Raw genomic sequence first — 24,339 nt, forward strand, 5'->3', positions numbered from 1 at the left:
GGCGCAGTTTGGATTTGGGTTGGCTAATGGTTTGTACTAATCAATCAACTATATGACTAATTTCATGACCTGTTTGCAAAGGTGGGGTGGGAAAAAAAATGTGGGCCCATGTGTAGTGGGGTGAGGGAGAAGGAAAGGAAAGGAAAATGTTTTGTGGAAAATGATGCCATGCGGTCCCACTTTTTATTTTTCCGGACTTTTCCACAAAGTCCCACCAAATATGTGGGTTTTTAAAATTGTTTGGGGTGGGAAAGTTGGACTGCCATATCACTAGACAAGTTTCCTAGGAAATTTGTCTCTCACTTTTCCACCCCAAACAATCAAACAATTTTTTTTGGGATTTAAGGGAAAAATAAGAAATATACACTTTTTTCAAAATTTTTCCACCCCACCTTTATTCCAGCAAACAAACACAGCTAATGAATTTCATCTTCTTCTTTTTTTCTCTTTTCTTTTTCTTCTCCCTTCAACTTAAAATAGAAAAGGGTAAGTATCACTTGCCTCCCTTCTTAGCTGAACGAATAGCACTTAGACCCCTTCTTAGTTGGATAATATCACTCACCTCCCTCTGCAAATATATCAAACACCTCTCCTCTATTAACTTTTTCGGTTAAATTTAATTTTTTTACCGTTAAATAATTTTCTAAAATCCCAAAACTATCCTTGGCAGAAAATAATTTTTTAGTTTAGACCTTAAATTATCGTAATCACCTAGCCGTTAAAATACTAAATTACCTTCAATTAAAATAATTGTTAAAAACCAAATTATTATTGGTTAAAATTCAAATTATCTTTAATTATTAAAACCCTGACGTACCTTTTTTTTTTATATTTTATCAAACAACTAAAAAAGCACGTACTACTTGATATCAAAATGCAATTTAAATTGAGAAGATGAAGAGCTCAAAGAATTTTTATTTTTATTTTTTTATTTTTTACATTTAAATTAAAGAATCAAAGTTAATTAAGGGTGTTTTGGGTCCTCAAAAAAACATCAATTGAGGTTTTTTTTTTTTTTTTAAATTATAAATACTAACATTTTGTTTTCTCTTGGATATCAAATTTCTCCTTCAACTCAGAAGAAGCAAGCTTAGGAGTGAAACTTAGATTTAACATTTTGAAGGACTAAATAATGAAATTACATATAAAGAGGATCAAGTTTTAGTATTTCACATATAGAAAAAGAGCCAGAGGGACCTTTCTTAAATAATTCAAAATACTAGGGGCAGAGAAAAGCTAGGTGCCAATATTTTACACCACTAAAAAAAAGGTCAGAAGAATATTTCTAAGGAAATTTCAACAAATTCGGGGCAGAGGGAGGCCTGGCTAAGTTCTGGTATTTCACACATGGAAAGAGGAATACGTTTCTCTAAGCAAATTTCGAAATAAGGGGAGAAAGGTTGGGGGAGGGCATGGCCCCTTGACCTTGTGGCAGAGCGAGGATAATGCTAATTACCTATTAACTATAATAATGATGTTAATAATAGGGACTCGCTGACCCAAAAAAAGTTGTTAATAATAGGAAAATACACTAAGCAAGGGAGCTAATTACATCATTAGACTTCACTTTATGCAATAACGGTCAATATAAATGAACCGTTTGATCTTAGCTTAATTGATAATACACTAAATTTACATATATGATTAGAACTAATGAAAATCAATTTTAGAACTCTCATCTTGCTAACCCAATTTGGAATTACCTTTCTTCGTTGATTCTCTGGTCATTGTTTTGTAACTATATGTATCACATTTGTTCATAAAAAATAAAGGATCATATTACAAAGGGATAATTACTGTTGTCCCCTGTAATTTGATTTTATTACTAATAAAATCTTGTTCTTTACAAAATTACGGTTGCCCCCTTTCTTATAACGATGTTAAGTAACCGTTAAGTTTGAATATGTAATATTTAATTTGTCCTTCATTAAAATTAAGAAATCAAAAGACGTTGTTACCCCATTTATAAAAACCAGATTAAATGTCAATTTTACCCTAAACTTAATTTATTTTGAATTAAAGAAATGGGCAAAATCCAAATCCGATTTGGTTTCCCACTTCACTAAACTTCATTTATTTTGAATTAAAGAACTGGGCAAAATCCAAATCCAATTTGGTTTCCCACCTTCTCTAAACTTTATTTATTTTGAATTAAAGAAATGAGAAAAATCCAAATCCGATTTGGTTTTCCGCACCTTCAGTAACCTTCATTTATTTTTAAAATATTTTAGGTGATTTTCAGTTTCCAATTTTAGTTGAATTCGATTTTCCTTCCTCTTTGGTTTATATTTGAGTTTTATTCAATCATTTTTTTCTTTATTTGGTGGTTTTTGTTTTTTTAATAAAACGGATTATTTTACTTTTTTTCTCCACAGTTAATTAAAGGTACTACTATAACTTGACAAAAAGGTAAATAAGTAAAGAGATAAGTATAAGGGTATTTTGGGGTTTTTGAAAAAAATAAATGTGCCACATCATCAGTAAACTAACGGAACTTAACAGTAGGGGGCATTAGTAATTGTAGACAAAGTTAAAGGTTGGATTAGTAATTTTGAAAAGTACAGGGGATAAAGTAGTAATAAAATCAAAATACAGAATAACAACAATAATTATCCCTATTAAAAATGTTATGTTATTTTGGGGAAATTGAAGTTGTTACTATTAATTGAGTCCCTTGGCAGGTCAACTTTCATGTCATTCGTTTGTTATAGCAAAACCATTCACTAATTGCCAAACAAGTGAGAGTTTTCCTTTTCTGTGCACATCCCTCAAGAAATAAAATCTAAAAAAAGTTAGAGAGATGGAAACTTAAAGAAAAATATACAAAAATGGTTTCTTATCAATTTTAGTATATGGTTTAGGCGTTTCAAAAATATTTAATTTATCTTTCTATTTTTTTTTTCTTGGTATGCGACAATTTTATATTTGGGGAGAATATTACTAATGTAGGTGTCATCGATGAATGAGAACCTAGGACCTCCCCTATGGAAGGTTAGGCTTTTAAGTGCTAAATTAACCCACCATTGGTAATTTGTCTTTTTTCTTGTCAAATAATTTTTTTCAACTTGGATGAGTTTGTGTGTCTAATCAATATTTTTATGGACTTGATTAGTTTATCAAAAATTTTTTAAATTGTCATTCAACTAGAAAAACTCCAAAATAAAATCTTATTCATGTGGTAATTTATATTTTTTTCTTTTCAAGAAGAAAGAAAATAGAAAATATATCAATAAAAATAATTAGGAGATAAGATTTCCGAATTTGCTTCAAGTTCAGAAACAATCATTTTACAGTTCATTTTTACACTCAAATCCCAAAGTTTGTGTTTTGGTTAACAAATGTTAATTTTCTGTTTTTTCAAGTGTAAATACAGAAAAATTGTTTTCCCTCTATTGCTTGGTTAAGTTGCTTTGTTTTGCCAATCAAATTGCAACAATAGGAGAAATATGACAGACAAGAAGATTGTAATTTCAATCGAATGTGCATGTTGATGTAAACAATGATATACCCCCAGCTGAAGACTCTTGAGACAACTCCAAGGTGGCACACCTAAGGCTGGTTGAACCTTCAAAGAGGAACAATTTAGTCAGTTTCAGTGCTAATTACTTACTTAGTTACTGAATTAAATTCCAGAATTTTAATTCTAACCTTCAATGAAAACTACTGTCCTCCTTATGAAGATTGATAAATTATGCAAATTTAATGATGCAACTTGAAGATCAAAAGTAGTTCAATTCAATTATTGGATGCTTCAATTTGAGAAAGAAGATTGACAGAGTATAAGAGTACTATCATATACTAGTAGAAAGTATTATCACAAAGTCGAACCAATTTTGCTTTTATCTCTAATTGGTTTCCTCCAATTTCTCAGTCTTTTCGTTTGAGATTTTATCATTATATTCATTTTTTTCTTCTATTTCTTCCCTTCTGGTTAAAAGAATATACAAAAGAATTAAAGAGATAATAACGAATAATTTGGGTAATTAGTTGTTATAAAAAAACATCACGGTAACAATGTTTGTTGGATTCATGTATCTATTGTCTGAGAAATGCATTAATGGAGAGAAAAATATGTTTTCATTACTACTTGACAACACTTGATTTACATGAAATTATGTATTTCTTAGAATATCTCCATGACAGTAATTATTTGTATAAGAAATATATTTTGGTTTCATGATACGAGCTTATTTTAGGAACTAAAATTGTCTAGGCCTAAGGCACACAAAGAATGAGGTTCATTATTGGGCCTGGGTTGGGCCTCAGTTAATAATCTGCCAACCCATCTCTGATGAAAAGCCTATTATGGGGCCTAAGCTACAATACCTAATTAGTGGACCGAAGCCCATAATCAATCAGGTGCCACAGCCCATGTTGACCTAAAAAAAATTGAACTCTAGGGTTTCAAGTTTCAACCGTTGACGTTGGGGTGGCTTTTGATTTGGGCTTTAATGGTTTCAGGCTAAAAAACACCAACTTCAAACACAACCCATTTGTTGAGTAATAGTTTTGATTTGGTGCAGTTTGGATTTGGGTTCGCTAATGGTTTGTACTAATCAATAAAAAATAAGAGTAACTCCATGGCTAACGGTGATACATGACATTACTATTATTGTAGGTGAACAACTATCCAATATTTTTTTGGGTAGAAAGGTGCTTTTTATATATAGGGAAATTGGGGACGGGGATATTACATAGGTCGTCGGGAATTGTTGAACTCATGACCTCTTCATTAAGAAGTGAAGTTCTCAACCATTCCACCAACCTTGCTGATGCGTCCAAAATCTGCTCAACCTTGAGATCTCTGAGGAAGAACCTGCAAAACAGTGTTAGACGTGGCCCGACTTTGGGGTTGGGAGGCCACCTTTGAAGGCTAAGTCAGTTAAGGAACTGATCATAAGGCTCTAGCTAATTGCAGAGCATAAATCGAATATGATTGTAAAAGAAACGATTCAAATACCTCATCCGTGTGTAGACTACTTGTTTAAATAGACTTTACCTCTTGCTCCCGACCGTTGGATTCTTCCACCTTCTTCCTTTATGACCGTACGATCTTAGGGTTTTTACCTTCTTTGTGCAATTACCTATCTTGGCACGATCCCCACTCCCATTGATGGAAGTTACTTGTTTTGACTCGATCACGTATCCCGAAATCCTCGGAACCACGTTCACATCCACAATGGTTAAGCCACTTATCCGCGCGCAACTATTGAGACCTGGTCAAGACCAGTCTCGATCGTGTTAAGGCCGACTCAAAATGAGTTTAATGCCCCGATCACGGTTCAACCGGGTTCGGTATTGTTAAACTTATATCACCTGCATTGGCACTCTCCAATATTAGTGATAAATCCCTCTGAAACTCTTGTATCAAGACCTTTCATGATGCAACAAATTAGAGAAAGAGAACAATAAAAATAAAACTCACTCCCCCTAGCTAGTTCAATAACACTAAAACATTCATAAGAAGTCAATGCAAGTTTGGTAGAGTGGTAAGATTCAAATTACCCTCATTATAGTATAACGATATATTACCCTCAATTCAAATTTGAATGTTCAATTACTCAAATACCATCTTGATGATAAATTACATAAGTTACCCCATACACCTTATTTTAAATTTACAGGTTCAATTACTCAAATACCCCATTGAGGACAAATTACTAAAATACCCCCATACACCTCATTTTAAAGTTACATGTTGAATTACTCAAATACCCTTTGGATTGTAAATTACCTAAATACCCCCATCGTTTATTCAGTCACAACTACCATGTGCAGCGACGACCACTGCCAACTCCAGTTTGTGTCAGGCTCCAGTTCCTCCTGTAAGCCCTTAGATTTTTGACACGTGTGTTATTTCAATCGTAGGGTAGAAATTCAATTACCCACTCAACCCTTTCTAACCAAGGTTACGGTCTTCCAACCCATGTCTTCCTGAGTTCCTGCTCAGGTTTCTCCATCTTCAATTGCAACACCGATTATACTGAAGAAGAAAAAAATTAGTCTTTACACCACCATAATTTTTGCTCCCCTCTTGTTGTCTATTATGCTAATTTTTTCCCTTCTTTATTGTCTTCCTTTCTCATCTCTTTTGTTTCTCTGAAACAAGATTAAGACTTTTAAGCTAGAAAAATTTCATGGCTTTAGAGACTTCTTTCTTCACGGCAATCGACATTTTTACACCTTATGAATCACCCATCACCAAGTATTTACCTTTCACCTTCATTATTAAAGACCTGGAACAGAGAAATTGAAAACAAACAATGGACGCAAGAGAAGATTATTAGGAGGAAGATAACAAGTTGAAGAAAGTAAAAACAGGGTTTGAACTGTCTAGGAACAGAGAAATTGAAAATAAACAATAGAGGCAAGAGAAGATTATTAGGAGGAAGACAATAGGTTGAAGAAAGCAAAATAGGGTTTGAGCTGATGAAGTAGTTGACAAGAGCATTTAAAGATGGTAAGACAAAAAAGAAGTTTGAAAGATCGGTGGACAAAAATGAAAGGATTCTTGAAGATTTCATGTTCTGCAAGACAATTTTGATGTCGTTTTCTTCATTTTTTCCTTCCTCAGTCAGATTCAAGGGGATTTCTTGAAGACGATATGTTCAAGAAAATAAAAACAAGATTTGCGGGTTGCAAGGCTAAGGCGATTTGAAGGGAAGGAGTTGCAGAGAACTCCCAAAACCCTTATTCCAAACTAAGAAGAGAAACCAATCTCTAATGTTCCTTAGGAACTGGAGCTGACACAAACTGGAGCGGATAAAAATCCCAACTCAGTGGTTTAGCACCAGCATGATTGAATCTTGCTAGATCTTCCTTTCTTCTATCTATCTAAGCTAATCCCAAAACAGAAAAAATTGAGAAGGGGAACAAAGGTTTACTTGGCTAACCAATATCATCAGACAAAAAATTTTCAAAGACTGCTTTAAGCACAAACAGAGTCGTAAGAGAGAGTCATCAGTAGCAAGGCTGCCTGTTCTACCTCTCCCAACTTCCTCCGTTTCTCCATTTTTTATCTTTCCAGAAACACCTCTTTTCCTAATTCTACTAATCCAAGCTTCACAGATACGCTGCCTAGTTGCTGGTTGTTCTTGTTTCAGATTTCTTGTTTTTCTTTCTTCTCCTTCCCTTGTCCTCTGCCGCTTACTTTGTTCAAGCCAAGGAGAGCCCTCCTCTTCTTTCTATGTCTGATCCCGAAGCATTACAGATTGACTGAACAACCCCAAAAAAAAAACCCTAAATCAGATTTAGAAATGAAACCAAATATCTGAAAACAACCAGAAGAACGAACGAATTGAAACGAATAAATAGAAGGGGTTTCGAGATCACCTTAGGCCTGGCTGGACCCTTTTGTCGACAAGGGGGCCGGCAATCAGTACAACTCGTCTTTGGGCTGATCACCTGGCTTTCTTCTGATGAAACCCCATATGAACATTTAACATCCATCGCCTCACCCTCTGTTCCATGTATCTGAATAGAGAACCAAAAAATGATCAGTAATATGTGTAGGAACCTTGCTGAGGAACCTCTACCAATAATTGAAAGATTGTTGTAACGAAGATACTTTGTCCGAGCTGAAATCTACCTGAGGTACTTTCTTTAAGGTATTTAGACACCCCTATTTATGCCATATGGGTACTAAATGTATCATCATTCTCAAGGTTAGTTAGCCCAAACTTTTAAGGTTGCACTATAGAAAGATTACTTCAGGTGTAATTAGGTTGTTTTCAACAGAAATACAACAAGGAGAGAAAGAAAGAGAGAGAGAGAGGAGGAGGAAAAATCCATTGTCTAAAATGAGCTTGAAAATAGGTTGTATAGAGCCCCAAAAGTTGTGGGTGAAAGGGTAAGATCACTTCAGCTCAACTCCCTATAGGAAGGTACCTATTCAACTGACCTCCCTAAGGAAAAATGCCTCTTTAATGGTATCTCAATACTTCCAACAGTGGGCTTTCCGGATTAAGATTCATAATAAAATGGGCTTTCTGGATCAAAGCATATAGAACTATGGTTAGGTCACACTAGGGTTCAGACTTGGTTCATATCTTTAACCCCAAAGATATATTACATAGGTCCTTACTATATATAAACAAGATAATCAGCTCATTTCTATTCGATATGAAACTAAAGGTTCCATTATAGAAATCACAAAATAAAATATATATAATTAAAACATACATTTAAATAAAAAAATAATATACATAAAGTTTTAAACATTTTTCAACAATATGAGAATCATAAACCAATAATAACCCAAGTCAAATAAAACCAGAAAAGCACGAATTACTCACTTTCTGAGTCTGATCCATGGTCTTAGTCACAGCCAAACATGGTAGTAGCAGTGGGTGGAGACAGTGACTGAGCGAGAAAGCATGTACGTGAATGAAGAAGAAGAATCGAGAGAAGACCATGACTGAATAAACGATGGGGGTATTTAGGTAATTTATCATCCAATGGGTATTTGAGTAATTGAACCTATAAATTTAAAATGAGGTGTATAGGGTATTTTGGTAATTTACCCTCAATAGGGTATTTGAGTAATTGAACATGTAAATTTAAAATGAAGTGCATGGGGCATTTACGTAATTTCTCATCAAGATGGTATTTAAGTAATTAAAATTTTAAATTTAAATTGAGGGTAGTATGGCCATATACTATAATGAGGATAATATGATCATACTTATTCATGATTTAATAATTTTGAATTGAATATTAAGAGCGTGCAATTTGTAATTTTGAGAGTGTACAATCTATAATTTAAGGCATTAAAGCGCACAACCCAAAGTTCAAACCTCACCAAAGTGTGCAATCTGCAATTTCTCATAAACATAATTTCTCCCCTAGGTTCCCCAACATAAAACTTTTACATTACATGCCTATAGAGTGTGATGGAACAAAATTTTATATAGTTAAGGCGATCTATTTCACATCAATTTAAGCATCATTCCATATGGGAATTCAAGGCATCACAACTGGAACAGAACAAACACTTATTGCATGATTACCATTTATCAAAATATTAGAAATAATAGAAATAACAGCTATACCAACTATCAGTCGAATGAAGTATGACAAAAATGATACACAACGAAAGAGTTCATGGTTAAAAAGAAAGAATCACATTAGAACCCATAATTTCTCAAGAATTGCTATCTTGAACTCCCATTTCCTTGTTGTGCTTATGATTAGGTATGTCATGTGTGCAATTCAATTCTCTTCTCAATCAATATGTTTTGATGAGTTTACAACAGATTTAATAGGTTTGAAAATTTCTCAGTGTAGAATAAGTGATTCAAACACAAACCTCTCTCAAAAAAAATTAAATGAGACAGACTTAAGAGGATTTTTGTTCGCAAATGCGCGGATATCCTCTACGCAGTCACAATATCACAACACCTAGCACAAAAAAAGAAGAAGGCGGTTGGATGCGTTGCTAGTTTAGTTATTAGAGTTATCTAGTGTAAAAGTTTATGAAAATTACAAAAACTAACCCTTTAAAGAATCGAAATTCACAAAAATAGGACTGCTAAGGAACCTAGAACCCTAACCCCTATTACTTGGTTTTCTCATCTCTGGTGAACCGGTTTCATCACTGGTTGTCTTCTCTGTTCAACGATCCTTCATAAAAATCGAAGTTCCTTTCAGTTTCTTCTTTCAGCTTCAAAAGGTGACATCTCCTCAAAGAGGAGCGAGAAGAACAATCTACTCTTGAAACCAAAAATGATGTAGGTCTCGCCAAGACTTGAATTCTACAAGAGCTTTTCTTCATTTGAAACCCCAAGCCACGGCGTTATTGTCCAAGATAGAGTTCCTACAAAAGCTAAAATTCAAAACGGTGTAATTTAAATTGGGATGATTAGCCTCCATTTACAAAAGCTACAACTCAAATCTACCAAGAGCATGAACACAGGGGCGGAGCCAGGATTGAACATGAAGGGGGGCCGAATATATGTGGGCCAATGTGGGACCCACTATAGGTCTCATCTCATAATATATTATTATATTTTAATGTAGAGTCTACGTTAAAAATTAGGTAAATTAATAGAAAATTCGTAAGTGTGAGAGAGAGAAATGAATAATTTGAGAAAGAGAGAATGAATACCTGATGTGGAGAAGATTTAGGAAAATTCCAAAGTTTGCTAACTACTTCAATATTTTGTGAGACGTGTGAGGAAAAAAAAGGAAAATAATAGAAATAAAAGAGGAAATCCATGAGAGAATAAATAGAAATGAAAATAGGAGAGAATATATGAGGAGAAATTCATGGATCATGAGTTAGTTTTTAAGTAGAATTTAACTTTTTATTCCTTAAAACTAGGGATTGAATGATAACCATTAGATAGAGATTATGAATGACATTTGTACCCATCATCTTTATCTTAAATTTTTATTTTTAATTTTTGGAGGGAGCCAAATAGTGGTATTTCACATTTAAAGATAGAGAAATGAGAAAAAAAAACAAGCATATTTCCAATTTCAAAAAACCCGGGGGCCATGGACCCCTCCGGTCCCAACGTGTCTCCGCCACTGCATGAACACGAAGAAAAAGTAATAACATAAAAAAAATCTCTGTGTTATTGATTTTTCACTATCTTACATTACTTGTTTCATACGTTTTTTTGTAAGAGCTTTAATCAATGTTCATCCCTTCAAATTGGTCTACGAAACTGCTCAGGGAAGTAATGAAATGTCCAATTTCTTTGTTTTCAAGAACTCATGTGACTTTGTTACTGTTGAGATCTAACATAAAAAAGGGGTTAAAAGAAGTTCCCTAAATATTTTCTACAAATTACAAAAAATAAAATAAACTAGAAGGAGTAAGAACATCTACAATGAAAACCTAGATCCAATAATGATTATTTATTGGATAATCTACCTCCTTAATCGAAGAACAACAGAATCCTAAACACTTTTTGTATATGCGGATAAACTCTAGATATGCAATCACTATTTGCAGCAACAAAAGGAACTGGACATGATGAACTCGTCACCCAGATGGAGAGAATGAACTAAAGCATCTAAGGAAACCGGGACAAAGAGGATGAACTTGTCACCAAAGATGATGAAACCCAGACATAGGGTTAAGGTTCTTACAACCCTCTTTTTGTAAATCATTAAATTATTGTGGCTGCGAGCATAGCTTCAGGGGAAATGCTTTTTTTATTTTTTTATTTTTTGGTACAAAGGTGTTTTTCATTTATATGGAAATTGGGGATAGGGATATTTCATATGCCGGCTAGGGTTGAACCCACAACCTCTCCAGTAAAAAGTGAGGTTCTCATGGCCCTTAAGATAAATGTTCTTAATTTGTATTGGAGCATCACAATGTGGTAGTGCTTCCCCACATTTATCTCTCTCCATCAAATGAAACGGTAAGCTCAGGAGGGCAGACATAAGGTTTTTTCTCAATAAATTAAAAAGATGCCTAATAAGGTTAATATTGACTTTTTATTTTACGGTAGAAAATTATGGAGTGTTGGGAAATGCCATGTCAGCCTCCATTAGTTTTGATGATAACAAATACAAATCATTAATGTTTACATTAAGTTGTGATTGTCCAGCTCATTACTATAACAAGTGGACCAAATCTGACTCAACGGACTAAACTCACCGGATGTTCAAGCCCAAGTCAAGATCAAGTAATCTTGGACAAGGAATCAATGTCAAAATGAACGTTAAAATCAAAGCACAATAAGATGTGAAAATCAAGTCAAGTTCAAGACTTAGATGAATTAGGGACTTAGACACATACACATGCACTAATATGTAAACACATTAAATTATATGCATATCATGTCACTAGACTAACCTAAGACATATTAGGAGAGTGTATGAGACTTAGGGTTTGCTAGAAAGACCATAAAACCCAATCAAGTCCCTATATGCACGCTGCACTCTGTGCTGCAGACGGAAGCCAGATGGACATCCGTCTAGTCACAGAGAGACAGACGAAATTTCCTTCCGGCTAGGCGGATGTCCGTCTGGTCCTGACTAAGCCCAAATCTCCGTTTGATCCAAACGAACATCCCGTCTAGACTGATATATATATATATATATATATTAAAAATGTTTTGTTATATGATGAAATTCAAGTTGTTACTATTAATTGAGTCCAATGGTAGGGTCAACTTTCATGTCATCCGGTCATTATAGCAAACCTATTCACTAATTGTTAAACAACTGAGAGTTTTCATTTTCTATGCACAAAAGCAACAAAACATAGAAAATATATAACAACAAAACAATTAGGAAAATAGATTTACGAGGTTGCTTCAAGATAAAAAATTAGGTGAGTATCTTTTATTTTTCACAAACAATTATTTACAATTCATTTTTACTCTCACATCTCAAAGTCTGTTTATTTGGTTATTCTGATTGAGTAGTTTTGCCAATCAAATGGCAGCAATAGGAAAAATAGGAGAATAGCAATTTCGGACCTCAAATGTGCATGTTCATCTTATTTTATTTTTGGTAGAAAACGTATCATTTAAACAATGATATACCCCTAACCGAAACCTTGGAGTGGATACTGAGCCCGCTTCAAGTTGGTGCACCTAAGGCTGGCCGAACCTTCAAAGATGAGCATTTTAGTCAATTTCAGCCCTAACTAGTTATTGGAATTAAATTCCAGAACTAGAATTTTAGTTATAATCTTCATTGAAAATTACTGCCCTCTATATGAAACATTACCAAATCATGCCTCAAGTTATGTCCATATAATGATGCAAGTTGAAGATCAAAAGTAGTTCAATTCAATTATTGGATTCTTCAACTTGAGATAGAAGAATTACAGAATTATTGTTTTTATCTCTAATTGGTTTCCTCCAATTTCTCAGTCTTTCATTTAAGATTTATCATTATATTCATTTTTTCTTCTACTTCTCGCTTCATGTGAATATACAAAAAAATAAAATAAGAGAGATGAATAACGAATAATTCAGATAATTAGTTGTTATAAAAAAACATCACGCTAACCATGTTTGTTGGATTCATGTATCTATTGTCATAAGAAATGCATTAATGGAGAGAAAAGTATGTTTTTCATTACTACTTGACACACTTGATTTACATGAAATTATGTATTTATTAAAATATCTCCATTACAATCTAATTATTTGTATAAGAACTAGGTTCCTTGATACGAGCTTATTTTAAAAACCAAAACTGTCTGGGCCTAAGGCACATAACGAATCAGGTTCAGTATTGGGCCTGGGTTGGGCCTTAGTTAATTATTATCAACCCATGATGAAAAGCTTATCATGGGCCATAAGCTACAATACCAAATTAATTAGCGGACGGAAGCCCATAATCAATCAGGTGCCACAACCCATGTTGACCTAAAAAATTTGTAGCCCTAGGCAAGTTGGAATGGCTATCATCAACAAACAATTTGAACTATAGGGTTTCAAGTTTCGTTGATTTGGCAAAAATACAACATTCATTTGTATTAGGGGTGTCAATGGTGCAATATGGGGCGGCTTCTGGTTGGACTTTAACGATTTTGAACTGAAAAACACCAAGCCCAAACACACCCCTTTTTTAAAGTAATGGTTTCAGTTTGGTGTAGTTTGGATTTAGGTTGGCTACTGGTTTGTGCTAATCAATCAACAATAAGAGTAACACCATGGCTAATGGTTCATTGGATTTAATCTTTCTTTTCTTTCTTCTTCTCTCTTTGACTTAAAATAAAAAATATAAGAGAGAGAAAATGGAAGAAGGAAATAAGAAATCAATAGCCAAACAAATGGTTGACTTATGGGTGAACAACCATCCAATAAGTTATTGCCTTAGTTGGATTCATCCCTCTCAAGCTCTTGATCAAGACCTTTACCGATGCAAAAAATTAGACAAAGAGAAAAATAAAAAGAAATCTGAAAACTCACGCTACCTAGGATATTACATATGCCGTCCGCAAGTGTCAAACCAATGACCCATCCACTAAGAAATATAGATCTTACTAAAAAACTTTTATAAGAAGCCAATGCAAAGTTGGTAGAATAGTAAGATTTATATTTCTTAGTGGAGTGGTCATTAGTTTGACACTTGCAGACGGCATATATAATGTCCCCCCTCCATATATATATACTAGCAAAAACTGCACGTGCAAATGCACGTGACCATACATGTAGAGAAAGAAGGGAATGTCTTGAAAATCAACTTTTTACTTCACTTAATAATAACTTCAGTTGAGACACATCCTTCTAATTTGACGTGGCATAGATATTAGGAGAATGTTGTAGATGTTATTTTCAAATAAAACACCAATGAGCATTTTTTTTAAGGCAACTAAAATACCAATGAGCATTTTTTTTTTTTAAGGCAACTAAAACACCAATGAGGTGCCATCAGTTGCTAGAATTAAGGTGCCATCAATTGCCAGTCTCTACCCAGAACTCTGAGGGTTGGATTGACTTCAGAGTTACATCTGATAGCAGTCATCCATAGAATTGGTTCCACAACAATTGTAATCATTATCTCACAATCTCCACAGTTTTGATACACTGTTCTAAACAGCTTTACATGACGACCATAAAATCCTAGAATTTGAGGGTCATGAATCATGACTCCAAAGTGAAAAAATTAAGGGTAACTCCCCGATGTCTAATCATCCCAACCTCATCGTAACCACAAGGCCTATAAGACAAACTCTAAAGGGGAAGGGAGGGATGTTGAGGAACAATAAGTATCACTCTTCACTGATGGTACGGGCCATGCTGGACCCCTCTATCCATGAGCATTCTTTTACTGTATTCTCACACAATTGCGGGGATACTCGTGGTTGGGACCTGAAAGCATATGAACATTCAGAGGAAATTCAATGGCAAATAGCAAAGGAACTAATAAACAAAAATAAAGAAACAAGTTTTGCACCAAGTAATAAACTTCAGTTACAGGACAAACATTTGTGAGAAATTTAATTATATAAAAGAAGATGAGAAACACTTTCCTTCCTGCTAAACAACAAGATACATAAACAACCATGGTTTCGTAATGAAGCTAGACAAGTGGCTACACTGCCTTCCCTAATAAACCTATCAAAAAGGGCCCGAAGAAGGGGAAGGGGAAGGAAAAAGAAAAGACAATTACTCAGGCAGCCCCTATGGAGCATTGTCTAGAACAAAGTTACTAAATCTAACTGCATGATACATGTAGCACTTCTTGGATTGTTAACATCTCAAATTACGTGGTGCATTTCACTCATATGACCAATAGTCGGCGCTTGCTTACGGTCTATTGACAGCCTTTCTGAAACAGAAGGCTGATAAAGCAATTCTAACCAAACAGAGGACCATGTTTAAAGCCAAAAGTCAGTAACTATGATTCTTCTTGAATCTCACACATTTACCTAAGTATAATTGGTTGTTTACACCATGACTGAGATTGACTTGTTTCATCAGATTATTGGGCAAAAGTGGGTTTGGAGAAGGTTATGGTGGATATGGCGGTGGCAGAGGTGGTTATGGTGGAACCAGTCGATCCCTAAAAAGGTGATCCCCACAAACAATGAACCCCCACCAAACAGACCATCAATGGAAATAGATAAACTTAAAGAAGTAAAGTAGGGAAAACCTTCTGTTACAGTTGTAGGAACTCCACCCACAAAGATCTTCTTCGTCTTAAAATCCTTTGAGCCAATGGCTCCTTTTGGAATGGTCCGCTTGATTTCAACCTAAATTTGCCAGCATAGACACCAAAGCAGCGCAAACCCAACCAATCAACTTATTTTTGCATTAATTTGAACAAAGAAAATCCACTATAATGAATGAATAATGAACAAAACCCATGTCTTGAACTTACTAGAGACAACTATGAATAGAACTTTACCATTTATATTGATCAAAGTTCACTCACCCATTGGTTAGGGGCCGAAACATCCATCCTTGAATATTTATATTCTATTCAATGTATAAATTCCAAAGCTAAAATTAAGCAAGGGAAACAAAGTTCCGCTCATACATTAGACATGTATGAGTAGCCAAAATTAAATCTGTTTAGGGTTCCAAGGCTAAATTAACAAAGCTTTTGGAACCTTAAGTATTAGATGTTTGAGCTTCAGGAGAACATAAAATAAATTGGACTTAATAGTATGCAAAGCCAACAACATACCTCATGTGTACTTTGGATCTATTCCAATCAAAACAATCATCGTTTGGAAGGGATCACATTTGTAGTTAATAATTTGGATATCCACCAAATTAGTTGTCCTACTGACTTACAATCACCTGCACTAATAAATGAGTGATACAAAATTACAGCAAACATTTCAATGAGTCATAAAACTAAATATGAAGAACAGAGAAAGCAAGAAATAAAGAAAATTAAAGAAATCCAACTACTCTAGAAATGAAGTGAAGAGAAAGGCATCGTACCATCAATTGACCAGTGATACATCGATATTCATGTCACAAGCCCCAACATCTTTGGATAATTAGCTTCCAAGAAACCACCTAAGCATAAAACATGAAAAACAGTTGTAGAACTTGAAGAAGCCTCTCAGTTTAAGACAACAGGAAAATCTTCAGAAATAGTCCAAGTAGTAAGCTTGTAGAAACCTCTAAAACCTGTGCTCCCTTTTTAGTCTTGTTTGGTTTCACTCATTCTCGAACCAAAACTGAACAAAAACAATTGATTCTTGATTAACAACTCTACATATAAACTGACTATATGCTTTCCAAAGGAAAAACATAATCTCACGTAAAGATATGACTCTCAGTTTAAGATATGGCATTAGACCAGAGGTGGGTATTGCTTAGCCTGCTATCTAACCACTCCCTTGTACTCTTATGCATCCTAGAATTAGGATATAAAAGATCAGTAGTAAAACAATGGGCTTCCAGGATACAATTAATATAAAACAAAAATAAAATAAAATTCTCAGGCTGCTGAATACCTGGATGAAGAGGTGACATTAGTCTGTATGGGCAGGATCAGCAGGGTTAGGCTGATATAACAAATCGTGTATGGCCGTCAAACTACAACATCATACGAAAGGATATTACTTCTACTCTGCTCTATAATGGATAAGATTTGTAGTTAAGGGTGATTGGTACTCAAGGAATCGACAGCATTACTAATTACCAAAGTTCGTCATGTGGTATGAATGCAATTAACATTCTCTCCGATCACATTAACCACACAAGTCTATTTCTTCGTAACATCCATGGTCGCCGTATCTTAGAGGTGGTCTCCACAAATGGTGGGAAATCAGCTTTAATGGTTGAGTTTGATTATTAATAAGGCATCAATGATCCAAGCAAATTTAAAGCAAGCACACAGTCTCAGTAAACTTTCACGAATAATACTGAAGACTACATGGATTCTTCGAGAGCCGTTAAAGCTGGTGAGATGAGATAAATTGATTACAATTTAGTAATGCGAGAGATATTCGAACACAGCCGACTGTCTCACAGAACCGATAAATCAAGAACCCTACTGTACAAATAATGTCAAAGTAGATGAATCAGCAAGCAAGAAAGTACCTCAGCAGCGAGATATTCGAGCACAGCCGCCAAATATACTGGCGCACCGGTTCCAACACGCTGAGAGTAACGACCTTTCTTCAAGTAACGACCAATTCTTCCAACAGGAAACTGCAAACCAGCCTTGACGGAGCGAGAGATCGAGAGACTTTGAGAGAGATTGAGGAGATTGAGAGAGATCGAGAGACTGGAGATTTAGAGAGAGTTCGAGAGAGAGATTGAGGGGCTCGAGATACCGACAGACGTTGAGAAATCGAGAGAGAAATTCAGTGAGGGATTAAAATTAATAATAAATTGATAACAATTAATGGCTAAATGTCCAAATTATCCTTGCAAAAATAAGTAAAGAAATAAATAATAGTAAACTATTATTGGTATTTAGAAAAAAAATAAGGACAAAAAAGAACAGAAAAAGATTTGCAGAAAAAGAAGAGTACATGCTTTTATTATAGTAGTATGATAGTATGATAGTATGATATGATATATATATCATGTTTCTCACAAAAATAAAATTTTAAGAATCTTGCCAGAAAAGGATTTCAATAAGGAAAAAAGTAGAGTAAGTTACAGATTGCACGTTTTACTAGGACTTAAATTCTGGGTTGCACACTTTAGTGCTCTAAATTACAAATTGCAAACTCTCAAAATTATAAGTCGCACACTCCTAACATTCCATCAAATATTCTGTTAGATCATGAATAAAATGACCATATTACCCTTAATTCAAATTTGAATGTTCAATTACTCAAATACCCTCTTGATGATAAATTACGTAAATACCCCATACATCTCATTTTAATTTTATAGGTTTAATTATTCAAATACCCTCTTGAGGATAAATTACCGAAATACCCCCATACACCTCATTTTAAAGTTATAGGTTGAATTACTCAAATACCCTTTGGATGTTAAATTACCTAAGTACCCCCACCGTTTATTCAATCACAACTACCATGTGCGACAACGATCGCTGAGTTTTAACCTCTCTAAAGCTTGCAATCTGTAATTTTCTCAAAAATATAATTTCACCAAACTTCCAAGGTTACATATCTTTAAAGTGTAGATGGAACAAAATTTTATATGGTTATGTTGATCTATTTCACATCGATTTAAGCATCATTCTGTATGGGACTTCATGGTATCACAACTGGAATAGAACAAACACTTATTGCATGATTACCATTTATCAAAATATTAGAGATCGAACAATGAAGCTAAACAAATAATAGAAATAACAACTATACCAATCAGTCGAATCTAAGTATGAGAAAAATGATACACAAGGAGAGAGTCCATGGTTAAAAGGAAAGCATCACATTAGAACTCATGATTTCTCAAGAATTGCTATTACATTTGTTCAGTTCTTGAACCACCATTTCCATGTTGTGCTTATAATTAGCTATGTTATGTGTGAAAGCCAATTCTCTTCTCCATATGTTTAGATAATTTACAACGGATTTAATAGGTTTGACTCAAACTTAAATTTCTCTAAAAATAATTAAATTAGATAGACTTAGGAGGGTTGATTATTTTTCCTTTTCTCTCCTTGGCTAACAAACACAGCCTTAGGGGGAATGCTCTAAATTTTTCTTGGAGCATCACATATGGTAGTAACTCCCCACGTTTATCTCTCTCCTTCATCGAATGAAACGATAAGCTCAGTAGGCCTGACATAAGGTTTTTGTTCTATAATTTAAAAAGATGCCTAGTAAAGTTAATATTGACTTTTTATTTTAAGATAGAAAATTATGGTATCTGGATCTTCTATCTATAAGAACGAAACATTGTGCTTCTTTGACACTCCACCATACGTTAAGAAGGAGACCCATCTCTAAGTACTGATAAAAGAAAAATGAAATGTTCACTTGTTGGACCATTAACCTTTACTTGTTAATGAAGGAGCATAGGAAAGAAAGAATAGATGTAGCAGAAAAAGAGAGATAGAATAGAGGCTAGGTAGGTAGGGTTGGTTTTTCTACATTTTGACCACTCAACATTTGATATTCAGGGGATAGGGATATTACATACATGATCAACGATAGTTGAACCTCTGACTTCTTCACTAAGAAGTATTGATCATTACCGATCGACGAACCCGCCGCCACTTTTTCCCAATTTGTGTGGCCCCCCCCCCCCCCCCTCTCCCCCCCCCCCCCCTGTACCCACTTTTCAAAATTTTGATTAATTCCCTTCAATTTTGAATTTTTTATATTAATCTTCTTCATTTTTCCACTTTTTTCTCTTGTCACATGTGAAATGTCACTATTTGCCCCCCCCCCCCAAATATTGAGAACAACTTTAAATGTAAAATAATGGGTATAAAAGTCAATCTCTAGTTAAAAACTAATTCCTCAATTCCTATTTATTCTCCCCATTTCTCTCACACATCTTTTCTTCCTATTTATTCTCATCTCTTTCTATAAACGTGGACTAAAGGAAATTTTTGAAAAAAAAATCTTATTAGATATTTAAAATGTCATTTATAATTAGAAACTAACTCCTCAATTCCTATATTTTCTCATATCTCCTCTCTCCTCTCTCCTCTTTTTTTCCTAATTATTCTCTTATGTTTCTTTCTTCCTATTTATTTTTCCCTTTTTATAAGCGTGGGTCAAAGAAAATTTGGGGAAAAAATCTTCCCTACAATTAGGTACTCTTTTTATTTATCAATTTATTTATTGTTTTTTTTATTTGATTTTATATTCTTTGTTTCTTTATTTTGTCTAAATTTTTGCTATATGATTTTATATTATAAATAAAATGTCTATAGTTAGTAAGGTAACTAAATACCATTGGTTGCATTTCTTATCTTAAAAAAAATTTGTAGTTTGCATCTGACATTTTACGGTTGAAGATGTGTATTTTATTTTTTTTGTTTGTACTGATGCTTTAATTTATCTACATCTGGTTGAAAAAAACTATCATTATCACTAATTTACTTATTTTTATCAAATATGTGTGGGCCCCACAAAATATATGTGAATTTATTCCTTAATATAATAAAATAATTCATACGTTGAACCCTCAATGGGTCTTAAGGACCCATACAATATGTGTAACGAAAAACCATTGGTGCTTTCCCAATCTGGACTTCCATTCTTCGGCCCCCCTTTTAAAACCGCCCCCCCCCCCCCCCCTGCCCCCCCTTTCCGTAATAAAAAAAAAAAAAAAAAAAAAAAAAAAAAAAAAAAAAAAAAAAAAAAAACATGTTAAAAAAAAAAAAAAAAAAAAAAAAAAAAACAATTTTTTTTTTTTATTTTAAAAAAAAAAAAAAAAAACACACCCCATTTTTTTTCTTTTTCTTTCTTTCTTCTTCTTCTTTTTTCTTTCTTTTTTTTTTTATTATTATTATTTTTTTTAACTTTTCGTAAATCATCTCATCTCATCCCATCTCATGCATACTCTTTCTAGACCCTTTAGATCATATTTCAAAGGATAACAATAACAACATCCCTATCTTCTGGGTTTCTTTAGTGCTTATTTCATGATTTGATTTTTTCAACATGTTTATGACTATTTACTCGACTTTGAGTGATGTAATGTATACATTAAAGTTTTCGTCCACTCATGTAGAAAAGATTCACCTTCCATCATAGAATTTTAATAATATTTATAACATAAGTTAGAACTAACGTCAAGAAATCACAAACAAAAATAGAAATAAATTCAGCAATGCAGAGATTTAACATAATTCATACGCCAATGCATTGTGCTACGTCCACAGGTGAGGAAGAAGAACTATCACTTTGTAAAAAGAAAATGACTCAATAACTATTAAAACAATGTCACAAAAATTCTAACCCAAAACCTGAATACAAAAACCCCAAATTTCATAAAGATTTCATGTGAAAACATAAGGTACATATATATAAAGTTTCAAGAATAAGCGGGTTGACCCATTTTGTCAAGGTGTACCATACCCATAAAAAAATGAGATCAATGACGGGCTCCAAACTCATCGTAAATTTCACAAAACAGGTAATTCAGGTTGCCCACAAAATATGTTAATGTAAATTTATTTTCAACGTTAGGTACAAAAATTCAGATCACTCATAACAACATATCATTCAATTAAGAAAAAAGGGTAGTAATTATAAATTTTTACAAATATTGAAGATGTAATGATTAGGTTAATCTTTTAGCTCTACCTAACAAATCTCATTTACGTGAAAACATAGAGGAATATTTAGGGTTGAAAATGAAATGAGGCCCTAGAGACAAAACCTAATCACCTCAGAAAAGTCTAATCCCTGGCTAATTAGCCTGTCTAAGTGTTAAAGCTTTGTTGCATTTTTGACAAGTGAAGAGCCGAACTTCTCCCACCAATGAAAACTTATATCTTTGTCGGCAAAAGCCATTAACATCTGATATATTTTTAATTTGCTCTAATATTATCTGCTTAGTGAGAATCACTTAAGGATAATTGAATCCCAAACTTGATAAAGCTAAAAGAAATCATTTAAGCACAAATTCACATATATAATTAGAACTAATGAAGATTAAATTTGTAACTCTCGAATATTCATTAAAATAAAAAGTGTTTGATTTTTAATGATAAACTGAATTTGGATACAAAACAAGTCAATCTTGCTAACCCAATTTGGAACTATGCTTCTATTGTTCTTTAGTCATTGTCTAATGGTTGTATGTAATTCGAGTACTGGTAGTAGGTTTCAACTTTGATGTGATTCCTTAACTAGTAGAAAGGATTATCACAAATTCGAGCTAATTTTGCTTTTATCTCTAATTGGTTTCCTCCAATTTCTAAGTCTTTCATTTGACATTTATCATCATATTCATTTTTTCTTCTACTTCGCTCTTCAGGTTAAAAGAACATACAAAAAAATTAGAGAGATAATAACGAATAATTCGGATAATTAGTGTTATAAAAATACATCACTCTAACAATGTTTGTTGGATTCATGTATCTATTGTGAAATGCATTAATGGAGAGAAAATCATGTTTTTCATTACTACTTGACCATGATTTACATGAAATTATGTATTTCTTAAAATATCTCGATGACAATCTAAATATTTGTATAAGAACTAGGTTTCATGAAACGAGCTTATTTTAGGAACCAAAACTGTCTGGGCCGAAGGCACATAAAGAATGAGGTTCAGTATTGGGCCTGGGTTGGGCCTCAGTTAATAATCTACCAACCCATCTTTGATGAAAAGCCTATCATGGGGCCTAAGCTACAATACCTAATTAGTGGACCGAAGCCCATAATCAATCAGGTGCCACAGCCCATGTTGACCTAAAAAAATTGAACTCTAGGGTTTCAAGTTTCAACCTTTGGTTTGGCATAAATACCACATTCCTTGGTATCAAGGTGTCAATGGTGCGGTTTGGGGCGACTTCCGTTTGGACTTTAATGGTTTTAGACTGAAAAACACCAAGCCCAAACATAACCCATACTTTAATGGTTTTGGGCTGAAAAACACCAAGCCCAAACACAACCCATTTGGAAAGTAATAGTTTCGATTTGGTGTAGTTTGGGTTTGGGTTGGCTAATGGTTTGTGCTAATCAATCAACATTGAGAGTAACTCCATGGCTAATGGTGACGCATGACATTATTGTTATTGTAGGTGAACAACTATCTGATATTTTTTTGGGTACAACACTTTTTATATATAGAGAAATTGGGGATGGGGATATTACATATGCCGCTGGTATTGATTGAACCCACGACCTCTTCACTAAGAAATAAAGTTCTTAACCATTCCCCCAACCCTCCATTGGCACTATTCTATATTATTGATAAGTTACCTCAGTTGGGTCCACCCCTCTCAAGCTCTTGTATCAAGACCTTTACGATGCAAAAATTAGAGAAAGAGAACAATAAAAATAAAACTGAAACTCACCATTGCTAGTTCAATAACATTACAACTTTCATAAGAAGCCAATGCAAGTTTAGTAGAGTGGTAAGATCCAAATTACCATCATTATAGTTTAATGATCATCTTACCAAGGTAAAACTTATCGGCGAAATTCGCAGAGTTCGACAGAGGGAAATTTAAAAAATGAAAGCAAAATAGATATTGCAAAATTTTTCCGTCCGGCGAATATCTCCAAAATTTCGGCGAAATACACGATTTTCCAGCAGCCTCACAGGTTCAAGCCAAAGAACGAGAGAAAAACCTCCGATTCTGCAACTCCTACTTCTCTGCAACTCCTCCTCTGCAACTACCTCCGATTCGATTCTCTGAAACAAGTCAAAAAACGTAAACGTAAAACCTAAAACACAAATTTTAGAGCCTGCAATTGTATTGGTTACGTTGGATTCGATTACACTGTCGCCTTTGATCTTCTCGACCGATCAAAGATTGGGATGAAGTAGACATGGTGGAGGCCGAGACGGTGCTTCACCTTCACGGCTTCACCTGCGTGGATCCATGCTTTTATCATTGGTTCAGTAGACTTTGCAGGCTGTTTAGAGAAGAAGAAGACAAAAGTGAAGAAATGAAATGTTTCAGTCCTTAAGCCTTAAGGTAAAAAGGAAAGGTGTTGTTAGTGGGGCAAGCATTTATTAGAATGTTAGACTAACTTGACTTAGACTTCACGTTTTACCATTTTATCGATTAATTAATAATAAAGACTGACGGTGATGAGTTATTTATCCAAGCATAATAGATTATTGATCGAGTTTTGCAGGATTTGATGTGACATATGTGATATTATATATCAAATTATCAATATAATTGCAGCCATATATTGGCAAAATCTCACTAAGATTTCGCCGGTTCGCCAGGTAGCGAACTGGTGAACTCGGCCGAGATTTCGTACGTTGCATATTACTCTCAATATAGTATAATGATTATATTACCCTCAATTCAAATTCGAATGTTTAA

The 24,339-nt window shown here is 34.1% G+C and overlaps 1 long non-coding RNA gene across 1 annotated transcript; it reads right to left on the minus strand.

The window, feature by feature from the left end:
- Window positions 1–16,116: 16,116 nt before the first annotated feature.
- Window positions 16,117–17,666, minus strand: LOC149006558 (uncharacterized). The gene is made up of 3 exons (XR_016175007.1): window positions 17,484–17,666; window positions 16,374–16,451; window positions 16,117–16,226 (listed from the first exon to the last, which is right to left on the minus strand). It is a non-coding gene; the product is annotated as an uncharacterized LOC149006558 (long non-coding RNA).
- Window positions 17,667–24,339: the final 6,673 nt, after the last annotated feature.

This window comes from Hakea prostrata, chromosome 8 (genome assembly GCF_041222555.1).
Source record: "Hakea prostrata isolate BN-2017 chromosome 8, UWA_Hpros_2, whole genome shotgun sequence".
Classification (NCBI taxonomy): Eukaryota; Viridiplantae; Streptophyta; class Magnoliopsida; order Proteales; family Proteaceae; genus Hakea; species Hakea prostrata.